Source organism: Styela clava, chromosome 1 (genome assembly GCF_964204865.1).
Source record: "Styela clava chromosome 1, kaStyClav1.hap1.2, whole genome shotgun sequence".
Classification (NCBI taxonomy): Eukaryota; Metazoa; Chordata; class Ascidiacea; order Stolidobranchia; family Styelidae; genus Styela; species Styela clava.
In genome coordinates this window covers 31,376,204-31,392,048 of record NC_135250.1, presented here as the reverse complement: position 1 = coordinate 31,392,048, position 15,845 = coordinate 31,376,204, and the positions used below count along the sequence as shown (strand labels likewise).

General features: G+C 34.8%; 2 long non-coding RNA genes across 2 annotated transcripts; both read right to left on the bottom strand.

Annotated features, from left to right (window-relative positions):
* Positions 1–7: 7 nt before the first annotated feature.
* On the bottom strand, positions 8–10,479 carry LOC144424318 (uncharacterized). The gene is made up of 5 exons (XR_013476617.1): positions 10,393–10,479; positions 9,039–9,137; positions 8,070–8,168; positions 6,330–6,404; positions 8–5,204 (listed from the first exon to the last, which is right to left on the bottom strand). It is a non-coding gene; the product is annotated as an uncharacterized LOC144424318 (long non-coding RNA).
* Positions 10,480–11,822: 1,343 nt separating this feature from the next.
* Positions 11,823–14,633, bottom strand: LOC144424312 (uncharacterized). The gene is made up of 3 exons (XR_013476614.1): positions 14,198–14,633; positions 13,177–13,275; positions 11,823–11,844 (listed from the first exon to the last, which is right to left on the bottom strand). It is a non-coding gene; the product is annotated as an uncharacterized LOC144424312 (long non-coding RNA).
* Between the last annotated feature and the right edge of the window lie 1,212 nt (positions 14,634–15,845).

Below are 15,845 nucleotides of genomic sequence, written 5' to 3'. Positions count from 1 at the left end.
ATAAGAAAATAGTAATAATGAATTTCCAACAAGAGGAGGTGTAAGCATGTACCTTATTACACCCGAGATATTTGAACCAAGATGCGAACACTGGAGAGTAGTATAATTTTATTTCAATAATAATTTTATTTCAATATTCTTTATTTTAGTTCTATTACGAGTTCGGGGACTAGCCAAGTGACTTGTTATTTGTACCTCAAATTATGGACTAACCATAACCTGGCTCGTACTACGTTCCAGTGTCCGCCATCTTGGTTCACATACTTTGAAAGTGCCTGTACTTTTTCATTTACAATTTACGAAGTGAGGACAAATAACTCGGGATGCAAGCACACCTAGATCTCATCACTCGAGTGACAGGATTTATAAATAAATTATTAGGCTTCCATCAGATATTGGTCAACACACAGTTTAAAGTAGCTCATTGCTATACACAACCAAAATTCTCAGAAACAAAACTTTCTGCATGATATTCCCGATAACTGGTGAAAGATGACAAATTTAGGTTTCAGTCAAAGTAAATTCACTAATATATTGGTGGGACTGAGAAGTACCATTTGCAACCAGGTATAAATTGCCATGAGTTTCTTCCAGAATTGAACTGTTGAATTATCTAGGCTTTAGATAAATATCATCTTGGGTTGTTTGGACCCAATTTAAGCGTTTTAGCAGGGTTAATTCCACTGTTTCCTATGGATTAGCAAAACCAGGATGCAAACCCACTTACTACTACGTATCAACTTTAATTTGACAGTTTCCTGAATTGACAGAGATTTGTCCTTTCAACACTTTCTGACCTCCTAAATATGAAAGGCTTCAAATGCTATGATTCATCCTCTACCATACCTTAGTGAATTCTAATTACTGCAACCGACCTAAACACTGGCAATAATGATAATGAGTTTGAAGCGTAAAAGAACAAACACGAAACATGCTCACAAGCAGAATGAGAATGCAGAATACCAAATTAAAAAGTTTCCGAAAAGCGAGCCAAAATCCATTTTCTTTTGGCTCAATGCTCTTCTCATTACTCCAACTTAGGCTCGAAGATTAGAATGTCGTGGGGCATAATGAGACGGTGCAAGCTGGTTCATGTAACCGCCGGCACCAATAGTGAGAAATTGTGATATCAGCAAATTTTTTATCTTCTAATTGTCGATTGCGAGTCACTAAAACTTAATTGAATAGACAGATTTTTGTGTTTTAGAAAAGGCTCGCGAGTCATATATTGCTCTTTTGGTGACGGTATATGGCTCCCATAAAAAAATCTATTATTCTAAGGCTAAGCTTACTATTGTTACGAGATTTAAAACTCTTTTATAGTTAAATTTGGCAGAAAATTTGCTAATGAATTTAAGAACGAGCATCCCGCGTATGTCTATGACTATGTTATTCAAGAGATTTACCAAACAGGCATTGTGACAAACCTAGGGAATTCTGGAACATATTTTGTGACATCACAACGTGGTAGAGTTGCAGAGCAATAGAGAAAAGCTTTCTGTCCGCTTGTACGTACGTACTAGTTACAGTATTTGTCATATTTTGATCGTAATATCAAAGCTATTTTTTTGAAATACTGCGGAGATGCCTAAATGAAAAAGAGGTGATGAGTATCGTCGATTTCAACTTGTGTTGCATGTGAGCAGCCGTTCAAGGCCCGCATTGACAACATCCAAAATCAAAAGTCACATTAAATGTATATTGACATCGAATGTGTTGACTTTTGGAAATTTCAGGCCTGATTGAGGGAAGAAATGCTATATGGGTCGCACAGAAATGCATTTGAAAATATGTACCTTTTTTGGCTCTCTTGACCAAAAAGGTTCCTAACCACTGCTTTAGAGAATCGTCATGCCATTTATGGTATAGGCTACTAATGCACACACAAAACAGAGGTTGTAGTTCAATTTGATTTTATATATTTTATAATGTCGATATTCAAAGCCTGATCGTAGTTTCATGTTTTACATCTGTTCGTCAAAACCTGATTCACCATTTTTACATTTGCTGTATTTTTAAAGCATTTCATTGCTTCGACAAAATCATAAAAGTTTCTGCAATGAGATACAACACGGCAGTCATGTATTAATCTGTAGTCATGTATTACGTCTGTAGAATACAAAATAATTCCAAAATGGGAAATCAGACTTTTATTCATACCGAAACCCTAACCCAGACACTTCAATAAATCCCTTTGTAACTGTGCCAGGAAGATCGCCAATATCTTGTTGAGCGTCCCTATTACCGCTGTTTGAGAGCGTCATCGCGCGTCTGTCGAGTGACTTGAATAAGAGAGAAATTCAAAAATTATTGTTGAAGAAGTTTTCTATGTCTGCGACTTATAGTAACCTCAGAGGAGATATGAGCATTGTCTCGTCTTTATCGCTGAAATAATTACGTCATCTTCAAAACAAGACTAAAACGAGAATATCGGTCGGATACCGAAGACTTATCGATCGAAAGTCAGGCGATCCCCAAAACAGAAACTGCGGTTTCTATTCACCCGCTCTTACTTCACAGCGACACCGTGTGTATTCAAACACAGCCTAGCGATATTTTGGTGCGGAATTTTGCAACCCCGAACCTGATGAGAGAGGGACATGAACATTGCTTAAAGAGTAATTATAAGTAATGAGATACGATCTGCGGCGTGTATCCTTCGTTCTGACTCAATAGCGTGGAAAATTTCTCGAAGGAAACTTGCGCATCGCGACGACGTCAAAGTTACAAGAAGGATACGGACAATGCTTAAAGATCAATCACGAGATACGATCTAGCGGTGTGTATCCTTCGCTATGACTCACTAGCGTGAAAACTTGCGCATCGCACACAAACACACTCAGCGCGTCTCAAAAATCTCTCGCTTTGCAAAAATCGTTCTCTCGATTTGAAAAAATCCAGATCTTTTCATCACTAATTAATTAATAACTAGCTAATTATAGGACATAACTCATCCAAAATTAATAGGCATTCTGGTCCGAGATATGATGAATGCACATGTAAAATTTGGAGCAGATTCAACCTCGCTTTCGTGAGAGATCGCGTGCATCTAACAGACAGACAGACAACGACCCATCAACATACTTAACGATCTTAAGATCGATAAGTAATGAGTGTATAGCTTCAAGCGAGATGCGATATATTAGTGTAAATATCGTCACATGTTGTTACCGAATTGGCCTACTTTTACGCATAACTCGGTCAGAACTTATTTCCTTTTGTTTTGCGTAAGAAAGAATGATTGGTGGTTCGCTCAAAATACTTTTCCTTGTCCAGTAAACATAGATTTGTTTATGTTTGGAAGATTTGATGATTCAAGGGCGTTTCACCACCTGGACTCACGGCGAAAACAATAAAGGTGTTAAAGTAAATTTGTCACACAACCTGTGACGTAGCGAAAAAGCTCGGATTAAGCATGGATCATGGTTGAATCCAACCATTCGGATTGTTAAAGTTTAGTGCAAACCACTATGGGATATTATCGAACCCTAAAATACATTTATATTAACCTTTAACCACAAGTTATGTCTCGGGTTCGCAAATTATAGGCGTCCGCTACTCAAAGGTTAAAACACATAATATCCCTGCATGAAACTGGTTCACGTCAGTTTTTTGAGGTATGTTTGCAGATGAGGTGTCGCTGCTTGAAGATTTCGAGGTCCCTCGCGACTCTTGTCACACAATTGAAGTATTTTTTGTTGTTGGTTACATGTATGCCATATTTTTCGTAATGTACTTAATTTGTGTTGACTAATAAATGATGATTGATTGGTTCTCAACATCAGAGTTCACTCTGTTCTATAAAAACCACGATAAGAGGCAGTTTTTTGTATTGTAGGAGGTTACTCTGGGATAAAACAGTGCCCTAAAAGTAAAATGCGTCACCCTGTAAGGTATTTAAAAAAAAATAATACTTCTGTATTTAACAGTGAAACATCGTAGACTAAATTCCAGTATTGTTGCCTAATTTTGCCAGTTGTCATTCAGAGAATAATTTGCATGTCCAATTTCAAACATCTGCTAATGATCGACTTTTACATCGGCTATTTGCACTTTTTGTTGATTCAAAAAAGCATTATTGAAGGTTTTCGTCAGTCGAAGAATGAATATCTTTGTGTGATATATATTTTTACACCACATCATTTCGAATCTGTTACAATTGGCAATTCTTTTTTTTTTTTAGAATAATTTTGTTTATTATTTGATTCCGAAGCTTGTGCCATTGCTTGTCAATCAATACTAACGATGACTAAGGTATCAGTTAACGCACAGAATAATATCTTTTGTATCGCGTTGGTGTGAGGAGACGACCGCAATAAAACGCTGTTGTTTGTTGTGCTTGGTATGGTACCGCTGTAATGGTAATCGATTCACAAAGTGCATTATTAGCACACGTATCCGTGGGTTTATGTCTACTAGGTGTTGCAAGATACTATCACCTTTTGACTTTTGATTAGCACCACGTGATCTCACTTGCGTTAGGCTAATTGCCCTGTCTGCAGTTCTTAGTTAGTTCTGGCTCTCCCAACATGGACTTGTATTTGTAGTTGATTCGCGTTCCTTTAGGTGTAACAATTATGTTTTCTTTCTTTTAAAAAATCTAGTGGTACTGCAGTTGTTTATACCCGAGTGACACTAAAATTAATTACCGGCTTTTTCGTACCTCACCAACTGTTTTGCAAGTTATAATACTGTAATATTCGTTCCTAAAGGTGCCGTCCCGTCAGAGCATAATAAGAAAAAGACCGCGTCCACAAACCAATTTTTAATATAAATATCTGTGGCACACTGTGATCCAAGTGTACACCGTTTTAGAGTTGGCACATTGTGATCACCACTACAACCGCTACTACTAAAAACTGTTGCGTCTTATATCCCGATGCACCGTATAGCTCGGTGTACCTTATGGCCATGGGCCGTAACATACGGCATGTTAATCAAAGGTAATGAATGAGCTTTATACTTTAACTGATCATTTTTATGACCCTGTCATGTGCTTAGCGACATAAGCATTGTATACATGAAACAATTGACATCTATATGTGGCACTGGAAGTGTAAGTCGCCTGCATTTTATCTATGACATACCTGATGGAGAGGGCAATGGATCTCCTTTATATACTGGGTCAGGAGCTTTATTTGGTTGAGCACCTGATTTAGTCGGTCTTTGTTGTGTGGGTGAAGAAAGACTTGAAGATGGTAGGTCTAAATGCAATAGGCGAGGGTGTGATGCAAACTGAGATGAATTTATGACTCGTCATTTATCAGGTCTATATCAGTACCGTTCGGTGCACATGGGCTTACAATTAACAGGTCTCGCTATTGTTGTTTAAACAACTGTCAGGCCCATGCATCTGAAATTGAATACCTTGCTAAGTAATCCCATACCTGACATGGACTGGTAACAGGAAGAGAGGTCATTGTAAGACATACAATTAAGCTTTCTTATTGGCTCTCTCTTTTATAATACATGTAAATACTATCCTAAATGTACCCTACATGATGTTATAGTTCCAACAAACTAAAAGACACAATGAGTCAAAATTTTGGTGCACATCGATTGAATCTTGTTTTGACCTGCCTATGCTATATATTATATAATATCCATAGCCTTGACCATGTTATACTTTATAAGTGGCCCAGTTTACGGTAACCAAAAAGTGTTACAAGGAGTCCTCAAAAATCTAATAAATAAGACTGCAAATGTCTGAAATCAGATTGAAAAAAAAAAATTGATAGTTAACCGAATCATGATTATTTTTGATATGTTTAATCAAACATGAATATGTGTTTACACAACTGAATGTGTGTAATTGAATAACCAGATTTACTCAAGCCTACTCAAATTCTGGATCATTGGTTTGGGCTTGAGATCTCTTATTTGACACACCAACTTTGAGTTATTGGTTCAGTGTGTAACAAACCAGATAGAAGCCGAGGTCAGCTAAAACAAGAATGCAGCGCAAAAAACAGAATAATAGAGTCAAGTAGGATCATATCTTTCCCATAATTTCTATGGGATATTTTCTCAAACGCTGCGCATTAAAAGATGTGTCATACTACTCAGATAAATTCATTGATTAGCTCAATGTATAGGCAAACCATAAATGCTGGGGCCAGCTCTAAAGCAGGTCCTGTAAGCGTGAATTGTATTTTTTATATGTCATTGAATGCAAAATAAATAAAATATACAATAGAGATAAAGTGTGTCTTGCATGGATAAAAGAAAACTTACATTATGAGTGAAACTACGGATAAAGCAAACTCAAATTTTAGAGCAATATTAACATGGAGAATAATTATGGGATCAATATTTCCAAGTTTCCTTACCATGGGATTGAATGATGTTGACAACAACATTTTCAGCATGAATTTTTGCTTCCTTAGGGTTGTTGATGACTGTTTCTGCAAAATATTATAATGACCAAATTATAAAAAAAAAGTTCGCAAATTATTGATTGTCCCTGCAAGAAAAGAAAAAAATTATTAGTATTTGAAATATTAGAATAAAATCACTCAAACTAATTTTGTTTGTTACAGAAGAGAGATTCGAAAAGAAAGAAAATCTTAGATTGTGTGTAACTTTGTGTGTTGAAACCTGCAAGTTGTAGACACTGAACCTCTGGGGCCGATAAAGAAATTTGCATATGAAAACCAGATATCTGTAATAATGAACATTATGCACAGGAAAGATTTTGTCAACTAGTGCACATACACACTGATACAGAACTAAAGGATGAAAGAAAATAGTTTGCAATACAGATTGAAGAGTGACGATGCAAAACTCTATACAAGTACTGGTATGGAAGGAGCTATTTTAATTGGAAGAACAGAAATGTTTGTGACTTGGTATTTTATTACACCCTGGAGACGTTGTGGTGCCAAATTGAACCTCTTTGGCGATTTCCCACTCCTAGGTTGATAAATTAAATCTTAGAATGATTCAATGACAGTTCTTGGTTTGAGACAGAAAATTCTGTTCATCCTGGGTTAGGATATGATATGTCAGGTTATTTCTCCACAACCAATTGCACCTGATTGTGCATTATCCTGGGTTAAGGCAAGTTTGATAGCTAAAGCCTCACCACAAAGCTTAAACTAATCTTCCTTAGATAATCAGAGTTGAAGTAAACAGATCGTATAATTTATTCTGGAGCAATCTGAGGACAGTTCCCCGAGTAATAATACCCTTTCTAGTGGGCAATAATAAAAGTGGGTATAAAAATATGAGCATTAAAATATTGACACCCAACACTATCAATGAGTATGATTTTGATTGAGAATTTCCACTAAGATTTGTAAATGTATCATGAATTAATAGTGAGGAAATATTATGACAATTTTCAGAGAACTACTAAAAGATAAACTTTCCTAGTGGGCCATAATAGAAGGTGGTAAAAACTATCGGCAGTATATATTACAAGAATTATTGACACTCAATTTATTACATCAACATTGAGTATGATTTTGATCAATCGAGATTTTCCATTCACAGACTAGAGAATTTAAAGAAAAATATTTGAAACTTCCATTCCTACTCTGCGTCAGTATAGTACTTTCAGCAAATTTAAAAAAATAAAACATCTTAAGACACTTTGAAGACACAAATATTTAATGTGCATGTTATGTCAATTATTCCAAAATACAGAATATATATAAATCATGATAACATTGTCCGAGTAGCATAAAGCCTTGCGATGAAAACTAAGCATTGACTAAAAAAGTAATCCTAGTTTATGTTTTATAACAAACAATTTGCTGTAAAGTATTGGGTAATAGTTGATCTTTAAAAAATTTCAAATCTGAAAAGCCTGTGGAATCGAACCTACCATCAATATTCGTTACATTCATACATAGGGGAATACATGTCCGAAAGGCTAGCAGTGTGTAATAACCAAAACCAGAACACATACACACAAACATGGCACAGAATTGAAGAAAAAAGTTACAATACAAACTGGACGATAGCGATACGACTAAGTGGCAAGTATTGGGTATTAATTCCCATGAAGAATTTTATCATTTTTTCATATTATTTCAACTCTGGAAATCTTGAGGAATCAAACCAACCATCAACGTTTGTTACATTCTGCACGACCTTCTCAGCATGAACCTCATGAATCTGCTCAGCTCGAACTTCTTGAATCTGAGAGTCAGTTATGTTCGTCTCTGTAGAAGAAATCCCCGTTTTTATCCAAACATCAAAGTAATAAGAAGTAATCCTCCATTACCCAACCCCAATATCTGTTTCGTTAATTTAATTTACATGAGGAAATAGTTGTCTGGTAAATTAGCTTTTCTCAATACTAAAATATGTATAGCGGGAGTTTTATCAAGCAGAAAAGATACTTGAATGACAGAATTAAAGAAAAAGATTCGTGTTACAGACCGAATGGTGCAGCTGTGTGGCTAATCGTGCTAAGTGTTGCAAATACGCTCGCCACCACATCCCTGATTTCTCTGCGTGGGTTCACAGATTCGAATCCCATGTTGTGATAGTTATGTACGAGAGCCCAGTTAGATAAGTTGAAGGCCTCGCCATTAAGCTTATTTGCTTATCTTGGGCAAGTTAGATAAGTTAAAGCCTCAGCATCAAACGTATGTGCTTATCCTGGGCAAGTTAGATGAGGTAAAGCTTCACCATCAAACGTATGTGCTTATCCTGGACGAGTTAGTAAAATTATGGCATCACCATCAAACTTATGTGCTTATCCTGGACAAGTTAGTAAAATTATGGCATCACCATCTAACTTATGTGTTTATCCTGGGCAAGTTAGACACCGGAACGTAGTATGTGTACCAGGCTAGGGTTAGGCCATAATTTTATTCCAATTTTGCTTATTTCAGTACTATTACGAGTTAGGGTACTTGAAACTTATACTAATCTTCCTTAAGATTAAAAGTGGGGCAATATCCAGACAGTTTCAAGAGTAATGTTAAGAGATTGCTTTCTTTACACACTTTGCTAGAATCAAGTGTAGGGTCATAGTCAATATTCATATTATTTCTATTCTAGAAATTCTGATAAATCCAACCTACCATCAATGTTCGTAACATTCTGCACGACCTTTTCAGCGTGAACTTCATGAATCTGCTCAGCTCGAACTTCTTGAATATGTGAGTCAGTTATGCTTGTCTCTGTACGAAAGAAATATTTTCTTTATAAAAATGAGTTTTCAAATTGGGCATAGAAGCGTAAAAAAAATTGTGCTATTTTCACATTGCATATTTCGTTAAATATTAAAATGAGATACATTATATTTTTTAGTTGAAAAACTAAAGTGAAGTGATAAAAATAGATAATTCTTCCATTTCACAATACCATATTAGTGACAGAAGCAAATACATGTTGGTAGCGAAATAAAATTAATTCAAGTTCTATATTAAATTTGCTGATAAGCAACTAGCTAGAAACAAGTTTTGGTTTATATGTAATGTTTAGATTTATAACTCTATTAAACTTCTTGAATCTGAGAGTCAGTTATGTTCGTCTCTGTAAAAGAATATAGTTAGAATACGATCAATCAGATTTTTATAAAGTAGAAAATTGTGTCATTGACACATCCACGTTGTTATCTAAATATCGAAGTACTGTAAAGTAATCCTCCATTACCCAACCTCCATACCTGTTCCATTAATTTAATTTAGATGAGGAAATAACTGTCTGGAAACCTAGGTTTTTTTAACACTCAGAAATATACAGCAGGGCTTTATCAATAAGAAAACATGCGTGAAACATTAGATACAATTAAAGAAAAAGGCTTGTGTTACAGACTGGAAGGTAAGAAATGACTGAGCGGTGAGGCAGGCCCTGTGCAAATACTGGTATGAAAAGAGCTTCCATTTTTAATTAAGGAACCAAAATATCTGTAACTTGACAGATTTTTAGATGGGGTGCCAAATTGAAACTCACTGAAGATTTCCCACTATTAGATTGGTGAATGAAAACCTTGTACAATTTAAATACAGTTTTTTTGTTTCTGATGAATAATTTAGTTCATTAGGATATGCGTGGTTTGGTCTCTGGTCAACAAGTTTTTTTTTTTATAAGACATAACTAATTGTACTTGTGCTTATCCTGGGCAATGTAGATAAGTTGAAGCCTCATCATCAAATTAAGTGTGTTTATCCTTGGCAATTTAGATAAGTTAAAGCCTCACCATCAAACTTATGTGCTTATCCTGAGCAAGTTAGATAGGTTAAAGCCTCATAATCAAACTTATGTGCTTATCCTTGGCAAGTTAGATAAGGTAAAGCCTAGGCAATATCAAGACAGTTTCAAGAGTAATGTTAAGAGATTGCTTTCTTCAAACACTTTGCTAAAATCAAGTGTAGGTTCATAGTCATTATTCATATTATTTCAACTCTGAAAATCCTGATAAATCAAACGTACCATCAATGTTCGTTATATTCTGCACGACATTCTCAGCGTGAACTTCATGAATCTGCTCAGCTCGAACTTCTTGAATATGGGAGTCAGTTATGCTTGTCTCTGTACAAAAGAAATATTTTATTTATAAAAATGAGTTTTCAGATTAGGCATTGTAGCGTAAAAAAATTGTGCTATTTTCACATTGCACATTTGGTTAAATATTAAAATGAGATACATTATAATCTTTAGTTGAAAAACTAAATCGAAGTGACAAAAATAGATAATTTTCCCATCTTACATTACCATATTAGTGACAAAAGCAAAGACATGTTGGAAGCGAAATAATTTTAATTCAAGTTCTAGATTGAATTTTCTGATAAGCAACTAGCTAGAAACAAGTTTTGGTTTATATGTAATGTTTAGATTTATAACTCTATTAAACTTTTTGAATCTGAGAGTCAGTTATGTTCGTCTCTGTAAAAGAATATAGTTAGAATACGATCAATCAGATTTTTATAAAGTAGAAAATTGTGTCATTGACACATCCACGTTGTTATCTAAATATCGAAGTACTGTAAAGTAATCCTCCATTACCCAACCTCCATACCTGTTCCATTAATTTAATTTAGATGAGGAAATAACTGTCTGGAAACCTAGGTTTTTTTAACACTCAGAAATATACAGCAGGGCTTTATCAATAAGAAAACATGCGTGAAACATTAGATACAATTAAAGAAAAAGGCTTGTGTTACAGACTGGAAGGTAAGAAATGACTGAGCGGTGAGGCAGGCCCTGTGCAAATACTGGTATGAAAAGAGCTTCCATTTTTAATTAAGGAACCAAAATATCTGTAACTTGACAGATTTTTAGATGGGGTGCCAAATTGAAACTCATTGGAGATTTCCCACTATTAGATTGGTGAATGAAAACCTTGTACAATTTAAATACAGTTTTTTTGTTTCTGATGAATAATTTAGTTCATTAGGATATGCGTGGTTTGGTCTCTGGTCAACAAGTTTTTTTTTTTATAAGACATAACTAATTGTACTTGTGCTTATCCTGGGCAATGTAGATAAGTTGAAGCCTCATCATCAAATTAAGTGTGTTTATCCTTGGCAATTTAGATAAGTTAAAGCCTCACCATCAAACTTATGTGCTTATCCTGAGCAAGTTAGATAGGTTAAAGCCTCATAATCAAACTTATGTGCTTATCCTTGGCAAGTTAGATAAGGTAAAGCCTAGGCAATATCAAGACAGTTTCAAGAGTAATGTTAAGAGATTGCTTTCTTCAAACACTTTGCTAAAATCAAGTGTAGGTTCATAGTCATTATTCATATTATTTCAACTCTGAAAATCCTGATAAATCAAACGTACCATCAATGTTCGTTATATTCTGCACGACATTCTCAGCGTGAACTTCATGAATCTGCTCAGCTCGAACTTCTTGAATATGGGAGTCAGTTATGCTTGTCTCTGTACAAAAGAAATATTTTATTTATAAAAATGAGTTTTCAGATTAGGCATTGTAGCGTAAAAAAATTGTGCTATTTTCACATTGCACATTTGGTTAAATATTAAAATGAGATACATTATAATCTTTAGTTGAAAAACTAAATCGAAGTGACAAAAATAGATAATTTTCCCATCTTACATTACCATATTAGTGACAAAAGCAAAGACATGTTGGAAGCGAAATAATTTTAATTCAAGTTCTAGATTGAATTTTCTGATAAGCAACTAGCTAAAAACAGGTTTTGGTTTATATGTAATGTTTGGATTTATTAAACTTTAATAAACTTCATGAATCTGAGAGTCAGTTATGTTCGTCTCTGTAAAGGAATATAGTTAGAATACGATCAATCAGATTTTTATAAAGTAGAAAATTGAGTCATTGACATATCCCCGTTGTTATCTAAATATCGAAGTACTGTAAAGTAATCCTCCATTACCCAACCGCCATACCTGTCCCATTAATTTAGTTTAGATGCGGAAATAGCTGTCTGGAAACCTAGCTTTTCTTGATACCCAGAAATGTACAGCAGGGGTTTATCAATGAGAAAACACGCACGAAACATTTGATACAATTAAAGAAAAAGGTTAGTGTCACAGACTGGAGGGTAAGAAAATGACTGAGCGGTGAGGAAGGCCCTGTGTAAATACCGGTATGAAAAGAGCTTCCGTTTTAATTAGGGAACCAAAATCTTTGTAACTAGGCAGATATTTATACCCTAAAGGAGATTGGGGTGCCAAATTGAAGAAACTCATTGAAGATTTCCCACTTTTACATTGGTAAATGAAAACCTTGTACAATTTAAGTACAGTTTTTTGTTTCTGATGAATAATTTTGTTCATTAGGATATGCGAGGTTTGGTCTCTGGTCAACAAAGTTTTATTTATAAAAGTCAGAACTAATTGTACTTGTGCTTATCCTGGGCAATGTAAATAAGTTGAAGCCTCACCATCAAACTAATGTGCTTATCCTGGGCAAGTTAGATAAGTTAAAGCCTCACCATCAAACTTATGTGCTTATCCTGGGCAAGTTAGACTCCGGAACGTAGTATGTGTACCAGGTTAGGGTTAGGCCATAACTTTATTCCGATTTTGCCTATTCAGTTCTATTACGAGTTAGGGTACTTAAAACTTATACTAATCATCCTTAAGATTAAAAGTGGGGCAATATCAAGACAGTTTCAAGAGTAATGTTAAGAGATTGCTTTCTTCAAACACTTTGCTAAAATCAAGTGTAGGTTCATAGTCAATATTCATATTATTTCAACTCTGAATATCCTGATAAATCAAACGTACCATCAATGTTCGTTATATTCTGCACGACATTCTCAGCGTGAACTTCATGAATCTGCTCAGCTCGAACTTCTTGAATATGGGAGTCAGTTATGTTCGTCTCTGTAAAAGAATATAGTTAGTATACGATCAATCCGATTTTAATAAAGTAGAAAATTGTATCATTGACACATCCCCGTTGTTATCTAAATATCGAAGTACTGTAAAGTAATCCTCCATTACCCAACCGCCATACCTGTCCCATTAATTTAGTTTAGATGAGGAAATAGCTGTCTGGAAACCTAGCTTTTCTTAATATCCAGAAATGTACAGCAGGGGTTTATCAATGAGAAAACATGAACGAAACATTTGATACAATTAAAGAAAAAGGTTAGTGTCACCGACTGGAGGGTAAGAAAATGACTGAGCGTTGAAGAAGGCCCTGTGTAAATACTGGTATGAAAAGAGCTTCCGTTTTAATTAAGGAACCAAAATCTTTGTAACTTGGCAGATTTTTATACCCTAAAGGAGATTGGGGTGCCAAATTGAAACTCATTGAAGATTTCCCACTTTTACATTGGTAAATGAAAACCTTGTACAATTTAAGTACAGTTTTTTGTTTATGATGAATAATTTGGTTCATTAGGATATGCGAGGTTTGGTCTCTGGTCAACAAATTTTTATTTATAAAAGTCAGAACTAATCGTACTTGTGCTTATCCTGGGCAATTTAGATAAGTTAAAGCCTCACCATCAAACTTATGTGCTTATCCTGGGCAAGTTAGACACCGGAACGTAGTATGTGTACCAGGTTACGTTAGGCCATAATTTTATTCCGAATTTGCTTATTTCAGTTCTATTACGAGCTAGGGTACTTAAAACTTATACTAATCTTCCTTAAGATTAAAAGTGGGGCAATATCAAGACAGTTTCAAGAGTAATGTTAAGAGATTGCTTTCTTTACACACTTTGCTAAAATCAAGTGTAGGGTCATAGTCAATATTTATATTATTTCAATTCTGGAAATTATGATAAATCAAACCTACCATCAATGTTCGTAACATTCTGCACGACCTTCTCAGCGTGAACTTCATGAATCTGCTCCGTTCGAACTTCATGAATATGGGAGTCAGTTATGCTTGTCTCTGTACGAAATAAATATTTTCTTTATGCAAATGGGTTTTCAAATTGGGCATAGAAGCGTAAAAAAATTGTGCTATTTTCACATTGCACATTTCGTTAAATATTAAAATGAGATACATTATATTTTTTAGTTGAAAAACTAAAGTGAAGTGATAAAAATAGATAATTCTTCCATTGCACAACACCATATTAGTGACAGAAGCAAATACATGTTGGAAGCGAATTAAATTTATTTCAAGTTCTAGATTAAGTTTGCTGATAAGCAACTAGCTAGAAACAAGTTTTGGTTTATATTTTAATGTTTAGACTTATAACTCTATTAAACATTTTGAATATGAGAGTCAGTTATGTTCGTCTCTGTAGAAGAATATAGTTTGTATAAAATTAATCAGATTTTTATTAAGTAGAAAAATGTGTCATTGACACATCCCCGTTGTTATCTAAAGATCTAAGTACCGTAAAGTAATCCTCCATTACTCATCCCCCATACCTGTTCCATTAATTTAATTTAGTTGAGGAAATAACTGTCTGAAAACCTAGGTTTTCTTAACACTCAGAGAAACACAGCAGGGCTTTATCAATAGGAAAACATGCATGAAACATTAGATACATTTAAAGAAAGGGGCTTGTGTTGAAGACTGGAGAGTAAGAAATAACTGAGCGGTGAGGCAGACCCTGTGCAAATACTGGTATGAAAAGAGCTTCCATTTTTAATTAAGGAACCAAAATCTTTGTAACTTGACAGATTTTTAGCTGGGGTGCCAAATTGAAACTCATTGAAGATTTCTCACCATAGATTGGTAAATGAAAACCTTGTACAATTTAAGTAAAGTTTTTTTGTTTCTGATGAATAATTTAGTTCATTAGGATATGCGTGGTTTGGTCTATGGTCAACACGTTTTTTTTTATAAGACATAACTAATTGTACTTGTGCTTATCCTGAGCAAGTTAGATAAGTTAAAGCCTCACCATCAAACTTATGTGCTTATCCTGAGCAAGTTAGATAAGTTAAAGCCTCACCATCAAACTTATGTGCTTATCCTGAGCAAGTTAGATAAGTTAAAGCCTCACCATCAACCTATGTGCTTATCCTTGGCAAGTTAGATGACTCACTATCAAACTTATGCGCTTATCCCGGGCAAGTTAGATAAGGTGGTAAAGCCTAGGCAATATCAAGACAGTTTCAAGAGTAATGTTAAGAGATTGCTGTCTTCAAACACTTTGCTAAAATCAAGTGTAGGTTCATAGTCAATATTCATATTATTTCAACTCTGAATATCCTGATAAATCAAACGTACCATCAATGTTCGTTATATTCTGCACGACATTCTCAGCGTGAACTTCATGAATCTGCTCAGCTCTAACTTCTTGAATATGGGAGTCAGTTATGTTCGTATCTGTAAAAGAATATAGTTAGTATACGATCAATCAGATTTTAATAAAGTAGAAAATTGTATCGTTGACACATCCCCGTTGTTATCTAAATATCGAAGTACTGTAAAGTAATCCTCCATTACCCAACCCCCATACCTGTCCCATTATTTTAGTTTA